Genomic DNA, 17,644 nt, shown 5'->3' on the forward strand with positions numbered 1-17,644 from the left:
TAGAGAAGACTCTTGAGTTCCTTGGCCAGCAAGGAGATCCAACCAGTCCATCCTAAAGGAGATCAGTCCTTGTTGTTCATTGGAGGTACTGAAGCTGAAGGTGAAACTCCAATACCTTGGCCACCTCATGTGAAGAGTTGACTCATTGGAAAAGACTCTGATGCTGGGAGGGATTGGGGGCAGGAGGAGAAGAGGACGCCAGAAGATGAGATGGCAGGATGGCCTCACCAACTCGACGGGCATGAGTTTGAGTGAACTCCAGGAGTTGGTGATGTACAGGGAGGCCTGGCATGCTGCGATTCATGGGGTCGCAAAGAGTCGGACACGACTGAGCAAGTGAACTGAACTGAAGCTGAATGAGTAGGACACAACTTAGTGACTGAGCACACGTGCACACACAAAAGCTGAATCCGTTACTCTTTTCTTACTCAGGTCTGGGAGAGGAACATAGAATATTGTTTTGTTTTAATAATATTGAAACATATTTTACACTGAATTTATCTTAAGACACTGCTTTCCTGATACCTCAATTGGTAAAGAATCTGCTTGGAATGTGGGAGACCTGGGTTTGGTTCCTGGGTTGGCAAGAACCCCTGGAGAAGGGAAAGGCTACTCACTCCAGTATCCTGGCCTGGAGAATTCCATGGACTATGTTCTATGGGATTGCAAAAAGTAGGACACAACTGAGTGATCAGAACATACGCATCTTAAGACAAAGAAAAATAATGGCTTGGATATTGGGCTATGGTGACTTCCAAGGAAAAATTGATACTAAATTCCATGTCATTGTATATCATATCATAATTATGGTCCTTTTTCTTAACCATATGATTTTTATTTCTTCCACCACAATTGTTCTGGCCTGAAAGTTCAAATGTCTATTTTGGATTCATGGGGCTCTTGTAACTAAATTCAGCATAATCATTTCATGCACATCAAAACCATATAACTTCTTAAACTCTCTCTTATATTAACTGGTTTATAGTAAGATACCATCAGCCATAGTGATCCTATCTTCCCAATCTAAAAGGAGTATTATGACAGCAACAAAGAACCCTATGGACATCTTCCTGTTCTAGGAAATGGTCATAGAAAATTCTCTGCTCTCAATATTGAGCAATCCTTACTCTTTTGAACCCCAAACTTGTCTTTCCTCTTCGGTTCACCACGAAATGTCAAATATACCAATTAGAACATCTCCCATATTTCCAAAAATCCTATCTTAATAGAATGCTTGCCAGTTAGATACAGTCTCAGTATTTTCCCCTTTTACCCCTTAAAACTGACTCCCTTGTTCAACACTTTGAACTGTGGCTTGGACAGAAGTGACAGCAGGAGAGTCTTCCTTCCACAAACATATGAATAAACAGCCATTGCTAAGTTTGTCTCAAACTTGGATTTTCTACTGCCATTCCAGATTACTGTAAGAATTCCCATTAGGATAATACTGTATTTAATGCTAGAAAGAAACATCTACATTTATTCAGCAATTTGCAGATTCTTCTTAGCATATGTTAAAGAAACAGAGTAGAACTAGTATTAAAAAAGAGGAAGAGGGCCATGAATTATATGAGGGGACAAATACCAAACCTGAGAAATATTAATAGATTAAATTTTTGTTACAGTTGCAGTTCTTATTCAATTTATTGAGTATTTACAAAAGAGACTATTTCCCTGTTGCATATTTTAAAAGTAACTGTTTATTGAAAATTCGCTATGTGCTAGGCACAAATTAAATAATTTACATGATTATCTAATTTATTTACATGTGGAAATTTTGATGCTTCAGTGGAAATCTATATACATTGTCTACAGCACATTTTTCTGCTCATGTGATTCTGTGAAAGAATTCTACAGAATTCACAACTCTGCAAAATATAAATAGCTGTTAGCAATACAAAATAATTCTTCTCTATAGTCAATATTATCATGTCTAGGAGATGTTCAACTGACTTCCCTCTTCACTGTGCAAGAAGACAGTTTTGCCTCCTTAGCACATTAATTTCAATATTCTTAACCTATAAATGTATCTTTATTTGGATTTTTCTCTTAACTGGTTGTAACTCTCTTGGTTCTCTCACTGATTAATGAGTTATATAAAATCTTTTACACTTGAAAATTTCATGTCTATATGATAGTAATGAATTTACCTTGTATTAAATGATCTTTTATCATTTTTTTTTACAACAACTCTATGGGGGATAGATATTGTTAAGCACATTTTACAGCCAAGATGAGCCCCAGCAAGATTCCATGACTTACCTGAGAGCCACAAATTTTCCCTGGGCATTCCTGATTGTTGGGCACACAGCTGCATACTGGATGTGCAAAGCTGAACAAGGCTGTTTCTATCTTCATGGTCAAAGAGACCAGAATAAATCAGTATTGAGGTAGCTTATGTGCAAGGTGCTTCCATAGATATCCAGGAACCAGAAACATTTGATAAAACCTCACTATCCAAAACTCACTACTTGATAAATGAAATACTGAACTTGAATAAACTCAAACAGTGTTATACCATTAACTAACTGAACTCACTCTATGAACTCTTAATAACTGAATTGAGGGATCAGGTAGATTTGTACAGGGAAACATACTAAATTGCTAACTTTTAATCCTCAAAGTCATCTTGTGATGTACACATTCTTCCCATTTTTACAGATAAGAAAAATGAGGCTCAGAGAAAATGATGTTAAAAAAAAATCACAGCATGTTATAATAGAAAGAAATACCAAGATCACAGCACAGTGGCCTTATTTTACAGCTGGAAAAGCCATGCTCAGGGAAACAGAGGGCTTCTCTCAAATCTCTCACACAGCAAGGGGCTGGGTCTGGCTCAATATCCACCCATCGCTTCTACAGTATCTGACACTAATAACTAGGAGAATGAGCCACATATCCATTAAAATCAGGGAGAAAGGAAAGGTGAAATTTAACACTTGATGAACAATGCAAAGAAATAGAGGAAAACAACAGAATGGGAAAGACTAAAGATCTCTTCAAAAAATTAGAGATAACAGGGGAACATTTGACGCAAAGATGGGCACAATAAAGGACAGAAATGATAGGGACTTAAGAGAAGCAGAAGATGTTAAGAAGAGGTGGCTAGAATACAAAGAACAACTATACAAAAAAGATTTTCATGACCCAGATAATCATGATGGTGTGATAACTAAATAGAGCCAGATATCCTGAAAGGTGAAGTAACGTGGACCTTAGGAAGCATCACTATAAACAAAGTTAGTGGAGGTGATGGAATTCCAACTGAGCTATTTCAAATCCTAAAAGATGATGCAGTGAAAGTGCTGCACTCAGTATGCCAGAAAATGTGGAAAACTCAGCATTGGCTATAGAATGGAAAACCTTTTCTCATTCCAATCCCAAAGAAGAGCAATGCTACAGAATGTTCAAAGTACTGTACAATAGCACTCATTTCACATAGTAACAAAGAAATACACAAAATTCTCCAAGCTAGGCTTCAACAGTACCTGAAATAAGAACTCCCAGAAGCTCAGGCTGGATTTAGAAAAGGTAGAGGAACCAGAGAATGAACTGCCAACATTGGTTGGATCATAGAAAAAGCAAGAGAATTCCAGAAAAACATCTACTTCTGCTTCATTAAGTATGTTAAAGCCTTTCTACAGCAAACTGTGGGAAATTCTTTAAGAGATGGGAATACAGACCACCTTACCTGCCTCCTGAGATACCTGTATGCAAGTCAAGAAGCAACAGAACCAGACATGGAACAACAGACTGGTTCCAAATTGGAAAAGGCAAGGCTGTATATTGTCACCCTGTTTATTTAACTTATATGCAGAGTCGGACATGACTGAGCAACTGAACTGAACTGAACTGAGAGTACACCATGAGAAATGCTGGACTGGATGAAGCACAAGCTGGAATCAAGATTTCTGGGAGAAATATCAATAATCTTAGGTATGCAGATGATACCATCCTTAAGGCAGAAAGCAAATAGGAACTAAAGAGCTCTTGATGAAGGTGAAAAAGGAGAGTGAAAAGTCTTGGTTAAAGCTCAACACACAAAAAATGAAGATCATGGCATCTGGTCCAATCAGTTCATGCCAAATAGATGGGGAAGCATTGGAAACAGTGACAGACTTTGTTTTCTTGGGCTTAAAATCACTGCAGATGGTGACTGCAGCTATGAAATTAAAAGATGCGTGCTCCTTGGAAGAAAGGCTATGATCAACCTAGACAGCATATTAAAAAGCAGAGACATTACTTTGCCAACAAAGGTTTGTTTAGTCAAAGCTATGGTTATCCAGGAGTCGTGTATAGACATGAGAGTTTGGATGTGAGGGTTGAACCACAAAGAAGGCAGAGCACCAATGAATTGATGCTTTTGAACTGTGGTGTTGGGGAAGACTCTTGAGAATCCCTTGGACTGCAAGGAGACCAAACCCATCAACCCTAAAGGAAATCAACCCTGAATATTCATTGAAAGGACTGATGCTGAAGCTGAAGCTCCAATACTTTGGCCTCCTGATGTGAAGAGCTGACTCATTAGTAAACATCTCAATGCAGGAAAAGATTGAAGACAGGAGGAGAAGGGGATGACAGAGGATGAGATGATTGGATGGCATCACCAACTCAATGGATATGAGTCTGAACATGCTCTGGGAGATGGTGAAGGACAAGGAAGCGTGGTGTGCTTCAGTCCATGGGGTCACAAAGAGTGGGATTCAACTGAACAACAATAAGACTACCAGGGAGTCTCAGCGTCTCTTTTCCACCTTACTGCCTCATTATTCATCCAATTATTCTGAGGTTTCCTGTCTCAGTTCACTTCCCTTTCTATTGATACTTTAATCTTATCATTTTATATACTTATTAGTCTTTAAAATTATTATTTTATATATTAGTTAATCTCCTATGTAAGAATCAGGTCAGTTCAGTTCAGTCGCTCAGTCGTGTCCAGCTCCCTGTGACCCCATGAATTGCAGCACGCCAGACCTCCCTGTCCATCACCAACTCCCAGAGTTCACTCAAACTCATGTCCATCAAGTCAGTGATGCCATCCAGCCATCTCATCCTCGGTCGTCCCCTTCTCCTCCTGCCCCCAATCCCTCCCAGCATCAGAGTCTTTTCCAGTGAGTCAACTCTTCGCATGAAGTGGCCAGGGTATTGGAGTTTCAGCTTTAGCAGCAGTCCTTCCAATGAAAACCCAGGACTGCTCTCCTTTAGAATGGACCAGTTGCCAGGCACTAATTTCAATATTTCAAAAGAGGCAGTGAGGAATAATCATCTACAATAAATAAGAGCTATTTAACAGATCAAGTGTCTTTGGGCTTGGTTTAAATCAACTCAGATGAAACCATGTTTTCTATTGTCAATCTTGAATGACAATAGAAATATACAGTGGATTGCTTAATAACAGCATGAAAAACACACTGAGTGCCATTACATCCATGGACTCTTCAATAGAAAAAAATTCAAATTATGGGGTTCAAATGTGCTGGAGGAAACTTTGGTGGTGAGAGTTTTGTGAATCACGTGTCTACATTCTACCACTGCCCAAGAATTTTGAAGATCTCTGCAGACACCCACTGTCATGGACAACTTTGCTCTTAAGTTGTCTTTTGCTCACAAATCCAGGTACAATTTCCTACTTATATAGGAAATTGTTCCTGTCAGTACCAACAGGAGGACAGCATTGATTTCTTATCATCCTCATCTGCAGAGTGTGGCTGGAAATTTGGGCAGATCTCAGAACCTTCAGAATCTTCTGTACATTAAACTACGTTGTATCTGCTTATAATACCACATTCTAGAAACACTGGGGATCACATTTTCACGGCTGCTAAACCATAAAATCTAGCTAAATTCATAGTTTTCTTTTTTCTTTTCCCTCTTTTCTCCACCTCATCCCTACCCTTCTTGTCTTCCTCTCCTCTCCCTTTCCTCTTTTCCCACTTTTCTCCTCTCTCTTTCTTGATTTTCTTCTTCTCCACTGGGAAATATATTTTGATGGGGTCATAGTTATCTAATGAATAGGTTTATACTATATCACTTATCAATAAGCAGAAGAGAGAAATCCTACCAGTTATTAGCATCCCTTAAAAAGTGAGAGGACCATATTACACAAGCTATCACGGGTCACTGTTAGTTAAGAAAAATGCAACACACTTGTCCTAGGATGATGAATTTTCTTTATTTTCAGCCATTCACAGCACACCTGCTAGTTGGTCTGATTTTGTTTCAGGTCTTCGCACCCTCCAGAGACGTTCCCTTAGGAAATTTACAACCTTCTGTTCCTTTCCAAGGCATCAAAATTCTAATGGAGCTGTATTCTATGTAAACCTATGCTAATTTCCATCATTATGCAGATGTCCAAGTCTATTGCAGGTTTCCACCTAAAAGTGTTATTTCCCTCTAGAGTCAAAGGTACTTGGATGAGCTGTTGATCCCTTTGATAAAGTACAACCCATATGTCATGAGGCCACCAAATATGTTGAACTTCAGCCAGGAAAACAGAGACCCTGGTGAATGGACTGATGTTGAATTGCAGCTTTTATTTAAAATGAATTGATGAAAAAACATTCTAAAGTAACTTAACTTTTTAATTAATCATAATCTCCTACCATTATGCATTTTAAATTTTTCGGCTTTTGTTTTCATTTAACAAGCTCTATTTAGCTGCCTCTGAGTGTCAGAAAAACAATGTTTTTTTAAAAAAAGGTATTTGTGTGTGTGGTCCCATTTAATTCTCAAAACAATTTAGAAGTCTCTACCTAGAATGCATAATTTCAAACATTAAGAAGCTAATGTTTAGAAAAGTTACAAGGTACATGCAAGAGCACACAGTTACTTCTTTAACAAGTGTTAAAATACAGACTTTACATCAGTCTCCATGTTCTTTTCTACTTACACTATAGATGTTTTCACTTTAAAAATGGTTAGTCTAATGATAGCTCCAAGTTGGAATTCCCTCTTACAAATATCTCTAAGCATTTAAAGTGAATATGTTCTAAACGAAGATGCTTCAAAGAGAATAATGTTCCACCTAAAGGAAATAAGTGTTAGTCACTCAGTTGTGTCTGACTTTTTGTGACCCCATGGACTGTAACCTACCAGCCTCCTCTGTCCAGGGAATTCTCCAGGCAAGAATATCTGAGTGAGTTGCCATACCATTTAACCTTGTAACCAAATTATATCTATAATATTAATACATTTGGATTAAGGAGAAGTTGCATGATTAAAATATTTTCAATGTTAAAGTCAGATTTTTATGATGGAAATAGGGTATAAATTAATATTTGCTTAGATACTCTCAATCACTGTCATCTTTCCATGTCTGAATCAAAGCTAGTTAGTTGCTCAGTCATGTCTGACTCTTTTTGACTCCATGGACTGTAGTCTGCCAAGCTCCTCCATCCGTGGAATTCTCCAGACAAGAATAGTGGAGTGGGTAGCCATTCTCTTTCTCCAGGGGATGTTCCCAACACAGGAATTGAACCCAGGTGTCCTGCATAACTGGCAGATTCTTTACTGTCTGAGCCACTAGACGGAAATGAAAATATCTGCTATATCAATAAACAAGAAATGTCACTGCCATCAGCAAGTTCTGGCCTCCAATTGTGAATAAGGGCTCTCAAAACTGCAACCTAGAGGATGAAGCCACCCCCCATGGTGATTGCTGAAGACCTGGGAGAATGCAAGAAGCAGCCATTGGCCACTCCTTAGGTGAACAAGGAACTGGGCTGAGACAGAGTATGAAAGGAATGAATTCAGTGAGCCCAGAGGCTTGCATCTTCCCATATATAGTATGCTAAATTCCTTACCTTTATACCTGATATTTGATGTTCAAACAGACTGTTCCCTTTGCTGTAATTTGTGTAAGACCTGACTTCCCCTAGCCTCCTTGGAGCAGTTATCTCCAATCTACTGAGAATCTTGGTCTCCAGGTTAAAAATTTCCACTAAATGTTTCAGGTTGTGACTATAATTCTTAGTTGACACTAGTATTTCTGGAAAAAAAAAAATATATATATATATATATATCAAAATAAATGAATTTATCTGGTAGTTAACAGTAGGCCAGGAAAATATCCACACTTCTTTACAAGTATGAGCTCACAGGGCTTCCCTAGTATCTCAGTTGGTAAAGGATCCACCTGCAATGCAGGAGACCTGGGTTCAATCCAGGAATATGCCCTGGAGAAGGAAATGCCAACCCACTTCAGTATTCTTGCCTGGGAAATCCCATGGACACAGGAGCCTTTTGGGCTACAGTCTCATAGGATCACAAGAGTAGGACACGACTTAGTAACTAAACCACTTCACATAAAAGGGAGGGCAAAGTTTTGGAGTTCTAAGGTGGGCTGATGTGGCTTCAGGCCTCTAATACAGAGTTTAGAACAATTACCTTCAAACCGTGCCCACCATCCTTCCTTGATATGTGAAATAAAAAGAGCTGAATTTACACTGTGTGTTACTTTCTGCTGTACAATAAAGTGAACTAGCTCTATGCATGTGTATTTCGCCTCACTCGTGGACCTCCCACCCACTCTCCTATCCCATCCATTTAGGCCATCACAGAGCAGTGAGCTGCGTGTCCTGCACTGTACAAAAGGTTCCTACTGTTGCAGTGAAATGGGGTGGAGGTGGGGAGAGGAATTTGTTCCAGTAAAAAGGGAAAAAAGAGGAATGGGTTGCAGTGAAAAGGAGAGAAAAAGAGGAATGAGTTTTTTTCTCTCCCTTTCCTGAAAACAAAGACGAATATATAGCGAGCAGGCCTGAACATTCCTAGGTTTGTTTTTTTCCTTTTTTTCTTTTCACTTTAACTGCTCCTAACTCGGGGTGTCTGTGACTAAGTTTGCTTTTCTGCCCCCTAACTCTGCAGGAGCTACATTTCACAGCTACTGTCCTTTGCTTACACTTACAACACTTCCTTCCCCTTGTAGCTACATATCAGAAAGAAGGCTGCAGAGACACAGAATGGCCAGACTCAATTACTGGCTTATTGACACCAGCCTATGGCTGTTTTTGAGACTATCCTAACAACTTTGTTCCACATCACCAATCCCTGACTGGGAGCCCTCGTTTTATATAAGCCCCTAGACTCCTCAGGGAAGGGGGAAAGTTCTTGAGCCTAGAGCCCTCTGTGTTCCCCTCGCCACAAGGTGAGAATTAAAGTCACCTGTCTATTTCCTCCAAACTGTCTCCATGATTTTTTATTTGGCTTCAGTGGGCACAGAAAGCCACGATTTTGGTCAGCAACACTGCTAGCTATCTGTTCTACACGTGGAAGTACACATATGTCAATTCCCATCTCTCATTCACCCCTCCTCCACCCCTCCATGGCTACATATTTGTTCCCTGTGTCTGAATCTCTGTTCTGTCCTGCAATGGTTCATCTGTACCATTTTCTAGATTCCATATATACGTGTTAATATATGATACTTGTTTTTCTCTTTTTGACTTACTCTGTATGATAGACTCTAAAGCATCTATACCCCAATTTAAAAACTTAGAGTTGCATATCTGCCAGTTCCTAGCCATTTCCATACTGCCCTACCCCTAACTATGTTTTCTGATTTTCTGAATTTTTTTTGCAAATTTATTTTTGCCACTGAACAATCATGGAATTAAACCTTTTTTTTCCTCTTATTAAAAAAAAACTGCATTTATCGTAGCATCATATGCTTAAATATTGGGACCCATCAATAGTAAGAATTCTTCTCATTTCTTCTTTGTTTGGCTAGAGATCTGTCTTAGGGATTCTCTCTAACAAAGACCCAATTCTCTGTGTCCAGCTGTGTATTTTGCCCCATGATGCTATCAACTCACAGGGTAAAACACAGCAACTTTTAAGGGAAGTGGAGATACAGCGATTCTTGCCTGATTCTTAGACTTCCCGAAGATGCTGACACTCTCTCAGGTTTCAAGGCCTGATGTAAATACACACTGTTAATATCATCTTTTGCATATCTGACCATGCCCCTTTCAAAACTGACAGATGCTGTGTGCCCACTTACTGTGATTATTCCCAAAGTGTATATTTTCACCACTTAATTGTAAACACTGTTTATAATGGAAGCCAAAGAAGAGATACTGATGCTAAAGACAGAGTCTTTGGAAATTATATCCCAAGAAATAATAAATTTAATAAAGAATCATGAGACCCAAAGTGCTAATAATCAGGAAAAGAGAATGTATCATTTTCTAACATTGCCTTATTGAATATAAATGAATGAAGTTTCCCTTATTATATTTGTGTCATTGGGCACTCCAAATCACAAATAGGACTTTTGACATAAACGTACAGTCAAGAACTAAGTTATTATATTTATAATGACCATATCCTATCTGGTATCTTCAATTAAAAACATGATGAATAATCTCAATTCATACAACTCAATAACAAATGTGTTAATATATTGATTTGAAAAAAGAGACTGATGCCAGTGTATATCCTTCTTTCATTCATTCTTGTATTCTATTTTTTAATGTTTTGAAACAAAATTTAAGTTTAAATATGCTTATGATACTCTAGTTAGCTGTTCAAGTCCCATTTGCCTAGGAAAACATCAAAGTACGAGGCACAGAGCATACAATCATGTTGCATCCAACAGCTGTTTCAGCCAGGTTTTCAGGATAAGGTTGACTTCATGGAAAATCATGACTATTTTTTCATTCGTTCATTCTTAGGGAAGCAAATACTTAACAATTATCTGATCTCACTATAAAGTCATATGGTCTCAGTTCAAATCCAGGTGGCAATCGCTTATGTCATTACCATTATATTGTTACTTTCTGAGTTGTTTCCTTATCTTCCAAAGGATATGACCACTAAAAAACATAGTCACGACCTGAAAGTAGATAGTTATTTAATTCAGTGGGAATGTTTAGGACTATGAGCCTGGGAGACAGCAACTCAGTAACTCTGTGAAAACTGCTCCAAGGAGGTGGGTGGGGGGAGTTGAGGTTAGTTAGGCTACATACAGTTTTGCAACAAAGGGAGCAGACAGTCTGAAGCTCAAAAGTACGCATCAAGTTAAGGAATTTCTCATTCTATGTATGGGAAGATGGAAGCCTCTGAGCTCACTGAATTCATTCCTTAATATGCACCTGTGCTATCTGGTACTAATCCTGTTTCTTTGCTCCCCTTGCTTCTTGCATTCCCCCAGTTCATCAGCAATCACCTTGGGAGGAGGTAGCATCCACTGGATCACAGTTTTCAGTTCAGTTCAGTCACTCAATTGTGTCAGACTCTGTGACCCCCTGGACTGCAGCACGCCAGGCATCCCTGTCCATCACCAAATCCCGGAGCTTGCTCAAACTCATGTACACTGAGTCAGCGATGCCATCCAACCATCTCATTCTCTGTCATCCCCTTCTCCTCTCACCTTCAACCCAGCATCAGGGTCTTTTCCATGAAGTCAGTTCTTCGCATCAGGTGGCCAAAGGATTGGAGTTTCAGCTTCAGCATCAGTCCTTCCAGTGAATATTCAGGACTGATTTCCTTTAGGATTGACTGGTTTGATCTCCTTGCAGTCCAAGGGACTCTCAAGAGTCTTCCCCAACACCACAGTTCAAAAGTTGGATCACAGATCAAAAGCTGGATCTCAATTTTAGGAGCTCTCATTCACATTTAAACACCAGAAATTGCTGATGGTGGTGACATTAACTGTTTATTGATATGGCAGGAGATATTTTCATTTCACAGATATAATAATGATATTTTCCTAAACACCTTATTTAAAATTAAAGTAGATAATCTATGGAAAACAAAAAGCATGACTTTTGGTATGAGATAGCTCTGATACTTCTCTGCATATCTGAATAGAAACTGACAAGTCTCTAACAGAAGAGGGAACTCCTACAAAGCCTAGAGTTATACAACTGTAAGGTATACCAGTCCTAAATTTGAATGCATCTAATAACAATAATGGGCTTCCCTGATAGCTCAGATGGCAAAGCATCTGCCTACAATACAGGAGACCTGGGTTCAATCCCTGGGTCTAGAAGATCCCCTGGAGAAAGAAATAGCAACCCACATAATAATGGGCTTCCCTAGTGGCTCAGAGGTTAAAGCGTCTGCCTCCAATGCAGGAAACCCAGGTTCGATCCCTGGGTCGGGAAGATCCCCTGAAGAAGGAAATGGCAACCCACTCTAGTACTCTTGCCTGGACCATGGACAGAGGAGCTTGGTAGGCTACAGTCCACGGGGTCACAAAGAGTCAGACAGGACTGAGTGACTTCAATTTCACTTTCACTTTCACTTTCAGTACTCTTGCCTGGAGAATTCCATGGACCGAGGAGCCTGGTAGGCTACAGTCCATGGGGTCGCAAAGAGTTGGATACGACTGAGCAACTTCACTCAATAACAATAACACAGTTCCGAAACATACAAAGCTAAAGATGACAGAACTAAGAGAGAAATAGCCCGTCTCATAATCATGGCAGCTCAGATAGTAAAGAATCCACCTGCAATTCAGGAAACCTGGGTTCTATCCCTGGGTCAGGAAGATTCCCTGGAGAAGGGAATGTCAACCCACTCCAGTATCCTTGCCTGGAGAATTTCATGGACTGAGGAGTCTGGTGGGCCATCGTCCATGGATCCACGGAGTCTCAACGAGTCAGACAAGACTGAGCAACTAAAGTGACTAACCCTAGCGCAATCATAGCAGAAGATTTTAACATGCCTCACTAAATCACTTAAGCAACATATCATGACAATAAAACAAATGAAGAAACATAGGAATAGTAACTACACAAGAGCCATAAGGATTCTCAGCAAAACCAAAACTAGTTCCAATCCTGTTGATTTTGTCTGATCAAAATGTCAAGTTTATAAAAGGCTTGAACCCGAAGAATGAACTTAACCTAATTGACTTATATAGAACATTGATCAACTTAATTATTTATGTAAAATAAGAAAAATATACTTTATATTATAAAATATTTGGAAATGAATGACAGTGAGTACAGTATGTTTTTAATATTTAAGGGAAGCAATGATAAAATATATTTAGGAGATTAGGGCATAAGTGAATGAATGTAGACTCCTGAAACCTCCCCATTTTTATTCTTGGAAAAAACTAAATTTGTTGATTTCTGCAAAGTTTCTAAGGGTCTTCCTCAACAGCTCAGTGGGTAAAGAATCCACCTGCAATGCAGAAGATGCAAGAGAGGCAGTTCGATCCCTGGGTTGGAGAGATCCCCTGGAGGAGGAAATGGCAACTCACTCCAGTATTTTTGCTTGAAGAATTACAAGGACAGAGGAGCCCAGTGGGCTACAGTCCAAAGGGTCACAAAGAGTCAGATAGGACTGAGCGACTAAGCACATACACACACATGCAAAGTTTCTATAAAGTAAAGAAGCTGTGGGTTGAGAAGAACCCAGAGATCTGGGATCATTGTCTTTTATGTTGGGAGTGAGAGTTGGAGACACTAAAGAAAAATCTGCTACCCATAGGTAGAGAATTCCACTTTCTTTTTCAGGTTGTGTTAGGTACATTTTCAGTTCAAATTAACCATGATTCTTTATGAGAGTCTCAATAGCTCTCCAAATCCAGACAAGGATAGTTTGAGAAAACTGAAATAAGCCAGACACAGAATGACAAATACTGTGTGATCTCACTTATACATGGAGTCTAAAATAGGAAAACTCATGGAAACACAGGATAAAATGGTGGCTTCTAAGGGCTTAGGGTGGGGGAAATGAGGAGATGTTGGGCAAAGGGTACACATTTCAAACCACAGGATGAATAAATCCTGGAGATCTAAGGTACAGCATGATGCCTATAGTTAAAAACACTGTATTGTATTCTTGAAATGTGCTAAGAAAGCAGATTCTAAGTGTTCTCATGACAAAAAGAGAGAGAGAAGGAAGGAAGAAAAGAAAAACACCAACTATATAAGGTGATGGATGTTATTTAGTTCATTATAATGATCATTTCATAATATGCATGTACATCAAAATATCAAGCTGTACATCTTAAAATAAAATGTATACAACTTTTATTTGTCAATTTTACTTCAATTAAAAAAAAAACTACATGTTGTGGGGGACTGAGAAGAAAGCAGAAAATATAAGGAAACAGGAACTTATTTAAACCACTTCTGAGATTGAAAATTTTTAAAACTCTTTAAAGAGCAAGTTAGCAATATAAAGAACTTGAAGATGCTCATTTTCTGTAATAGTTCTGTTACTAGGTGTATAGCCTAATAACAGCCTTCCATGGTGGCTCAAAGGGTGAAGAATCTGCTTGCAGTGGAGGAGACCTGAGTTTGGTCCGTGAGTCAGAAAGATCCCCTGGTGAAGGGAATGGTGACCCAATCCAGTATTCTTGCCTGGAGAATTCCATGAACAGAAGAGCCTGGTGGGCTATGGTCCTGTGATGTGTGTGCTGTGCTTAGTCACGCAGTTGTGTTCAGTCTTTGCAACCACATGGACTGTAGCCCACCAGGCTCCTCTGTCTATGGGGATTCTCCAGGCAAGAATACTGGAGTGGGTTGCCATGCCCTCCTCTAGGAAATGTTCTCATCCCAGGTATCAAACCCAGGCCTCCCACATTGCATGCAGATTCTTTACCATCTGGGCCACTAGAGAAGCCCATGGGCTATGGTCCATGGGATCACAAAGAGTTGGATATAACTGAGCAGCTAACACACTAGCCTATGCCATCATTTTTCAAATTGTTGACTACGACTCATCAAGAGATTGCCAATTCAATTTAGTGGATCTCTATGTATGTACGTGCCTGATAAGTTGCTTCAGTCATGTCCTACTCTTTGTGACCCCATGGACTGTTAGCCCACCAGGCTCCTCTGTCCATGGGATTCTCCAGGCAAGAATACTGAAGTGGGTTGCCATGCTCTCCTCCAGGGGATCTTCCCAACTCAGGAATTGGACCCGCATCTCCTACAGCTCATGTATTTTTTACCACTGAACCACGGGGGAAGTCTTAGTGGGTCTCTATCCACTTTAATTTACCCACAAAATAATAGAAGACAAAACAGCAAAAGTTTATTCATAATTTCCATATGTATGTGTGTGTCCATGTGTATGTGAATGTAGAAAAGGTAAAGGTAAGTATCTTTCCACGTGTAGGTATGCATGCACATAGGCAGGTCCTGAGCCACAAAATAAAATGTATTTATTTATGTGGGATTATAGTACAGCAAGTTGAAATACAATTTTCCTGGAGAAACACTCCCACGTATACACATGGATATGACATGTAAATGTTTACAGAGATGCTTACTGAATCATTTGCTATAGTCATGTGTAATGGTAAATAATTAGATGTCCTTAAATTAAAGATGGGTAGGGAATTATTATTAGACTTAACCGCATGCTACCAGTGAATAATGAAAATAAATGAACTAGTTTCTTATGAACCACATTATAATACTGAACACAAACAGCAAGTTGAAAAAGTATATGTATAAAATTTATGAAATGAAACATAAATAATATCACATACCTTTATAGATAGATGTATAGGGTGTGAATATATAAAAATAATTGTATACATGATAAGAATACAAAGGGCTTCCCAAGTGGCTCAGTGGTAAAAAAAATTCGCCTGCAATGCAGGACACATGGGAGATGTGGGTTTGACCCCCAGGTCTGGAAGATCGCCTGGAGGAGAAAATGGTAACCCAGTCCAGTATGCTTGCCTGGGAAATCCCATGGACCAAGAAGCCTGGTGGGTCAATGGAGCCACAAAGAGTTGGACACGACTGAGAGACTGAGCACGCGCCCACACATGCAGGAGGATACAAAAATGCTCCAGGCAGTAGTTACCTCTAGCTTGGTTATCTTTATCCAGTAAGGACAGCAGGTCATATTTGGGATAATTAGCAATCAGCTATAATGCAAAATTATATTTCTTTCCAAAAAGGAATATAAGGAATATATGGCAATATTATATCAGTATACCTGAGTGTTTGCAATGTCTCAAAAATAATTTTTAAAATGAAGTTAGATGAACTAGGTTTAGAAACTGTTACTGGAGCAAGAGGAGAATTATAACTAGTTATAATTACGACATCTGTATTTAAATACACTAATAAAGCAATAGAGAAACTGATACCTCCCCAAGAACATCCAACATATGCCCGTGTTGTGACTGTTGTGACAAGATGGAATAACTTTAAATTTAACAGAAAAAAAGACAGTGGAAAGAACTTCCCAACTGCAAAATTAGGAGACTTTAGAGATTTAAAGGCAGATGGCAATTGACTAAATTTCAGACTTACATGTGTTATCTTAGCCAGGGGTCAGTTAAAATAACCAGCTTCTTCCTGAAGTGCCTCCACATATCTGTGAAATGTTAACTCCAAAAATATTTAAGTGGCTATAAAAATGCTAAAAATGGGAAAACACCTTCAACTCACATTGTCATCCATGTTTTTGCCAAATACTTAATTTTCCTTTAGGCTGAAATGTTTACCAGATGAATGATTCCAATCACAAATGCAGACTATTTAGAATGTGGTTGCACTCTCCACAAAAATCAGACTTTAGCAGAAAGTAGTATTTTTCAAACCACTGCCATATGTTAGGGCCAAAGGCTCTTTGTAAGTTAACTGTTTCGTATTTTTACAGACGCACTTTACCTACATGTAAGAGGAAAATGAGCAAACTCATAAATTAGTGCTTTCATGTTCTACAAAGAACTCAATGCAAAAATACACATTTATTATATCAGCAGAGAGAAAGATTTTGTCTTTACTTTTGTTTGCTATTAAAAGACCACCCACACTTATAAGAAAATTCATAGTGCACCAATTTGTTATATAAACTCATTTGATCAGTTGAGCTCTTTGGAACTTAGCTACCCGTGGAGCAGAAACTCTGAGGTGATCCCTGGTGTGTCAAATTTTTATGTAATTCTTTTCTCTTGAGTGTGGGAAGAAACTGAGACTTGCTTTTAGTCACAACCGAATATGACAAAAGTGATGGGACAGTCACTGGGATTACATTCCGCTACAAAAGAATGCATCTTAGGAAGATGTGCCAAGAGACATTCCTGGGGTTAAAGGCATGGCTGCCGTGTTGTAAGATGGTCTGTAAGAGCATCTCTAAGAAGGTGTAGGAAGGGACTGTAGTGCCCTATAAGAGCAGTGGGCCACCCTCAGCTAAGCAAGTAATAAGCAGGGAGCTCAGTCCTAGAATCACAAGGAATTTGACTGAAACCCACAAGAGGTAGAACAAGTATTCTGAGCTTCAGAAAGGAACAGAGAACTGGTGATAAATTGATTGCAGTCTCATTAGACAATGAGCAGAGAACCACTTCTACTGTGCCTGGACCTCTGATCCACAGAACTGTGAGTTACTACATTTATGCTGTGCTAAACATCTAAGTTTGGGTAATCTGCTATGCAGCAATAGACAACTAATGCAATTGCCCTTCTGTGAAAAAGCTAGGTTATCAGTGTCCTCAGTTCTGAGTGTGCATCACACTTACTCAATTTCTCTTAAAAAAAATTTTTTTTTTTAATGCAAGGGTTATATGAAAATCTGAACCCCTCCAGCAAACAGATTGATCAGAATTTTGAGAGATGAGGCTGAATACTAATCTTTTAAAGATTCCCAGGTGATTTTGATGACACTGATTTGATCCCTAAGATCCTTTTTAGTTATAAATATCTGTATAAACAACATTTGG

The 17,644-nt window shown here is 39.1% G+C and overlaps 1 long non-coding RNA gene and 1 other non-coding gene across 2 annotated transcripts in view; one reads left to right on the forward strand and one right to left on the reverse strand.

The window, feature by feature from the left end:
• Window positions 1-17,644, reverse strand: part of LOC120876896 — a 1,092,147-nt gene that overhangs the window by 264,096 nt on the left and 810,407 nt on the right. The window lies entirely within an intron of this gene.
• On the forward strand, window positions 12,033-12,104 carry TRNAW-CCA. Its single transcript has one exon. It is a non-coding gene; the product is annotated as a tRNA-Trp (tRNA).

This window comes from Oryx dammah, unplaced genomic scaffold (genome assembly GCF_014754425.2).
Source record: "Oryx dammah isolate SB20612 unplaced genomic scaffold, SCBI_Odam_1.1 HiC_scaffold_17, whole genome shotgun sequence".
Classification (NCBI taxonomy): Eukaryota; Metazoa; Chordata; class Mammalia; order Artiodactyla; family Bovidae; genus Oryx; species Oryx dammah.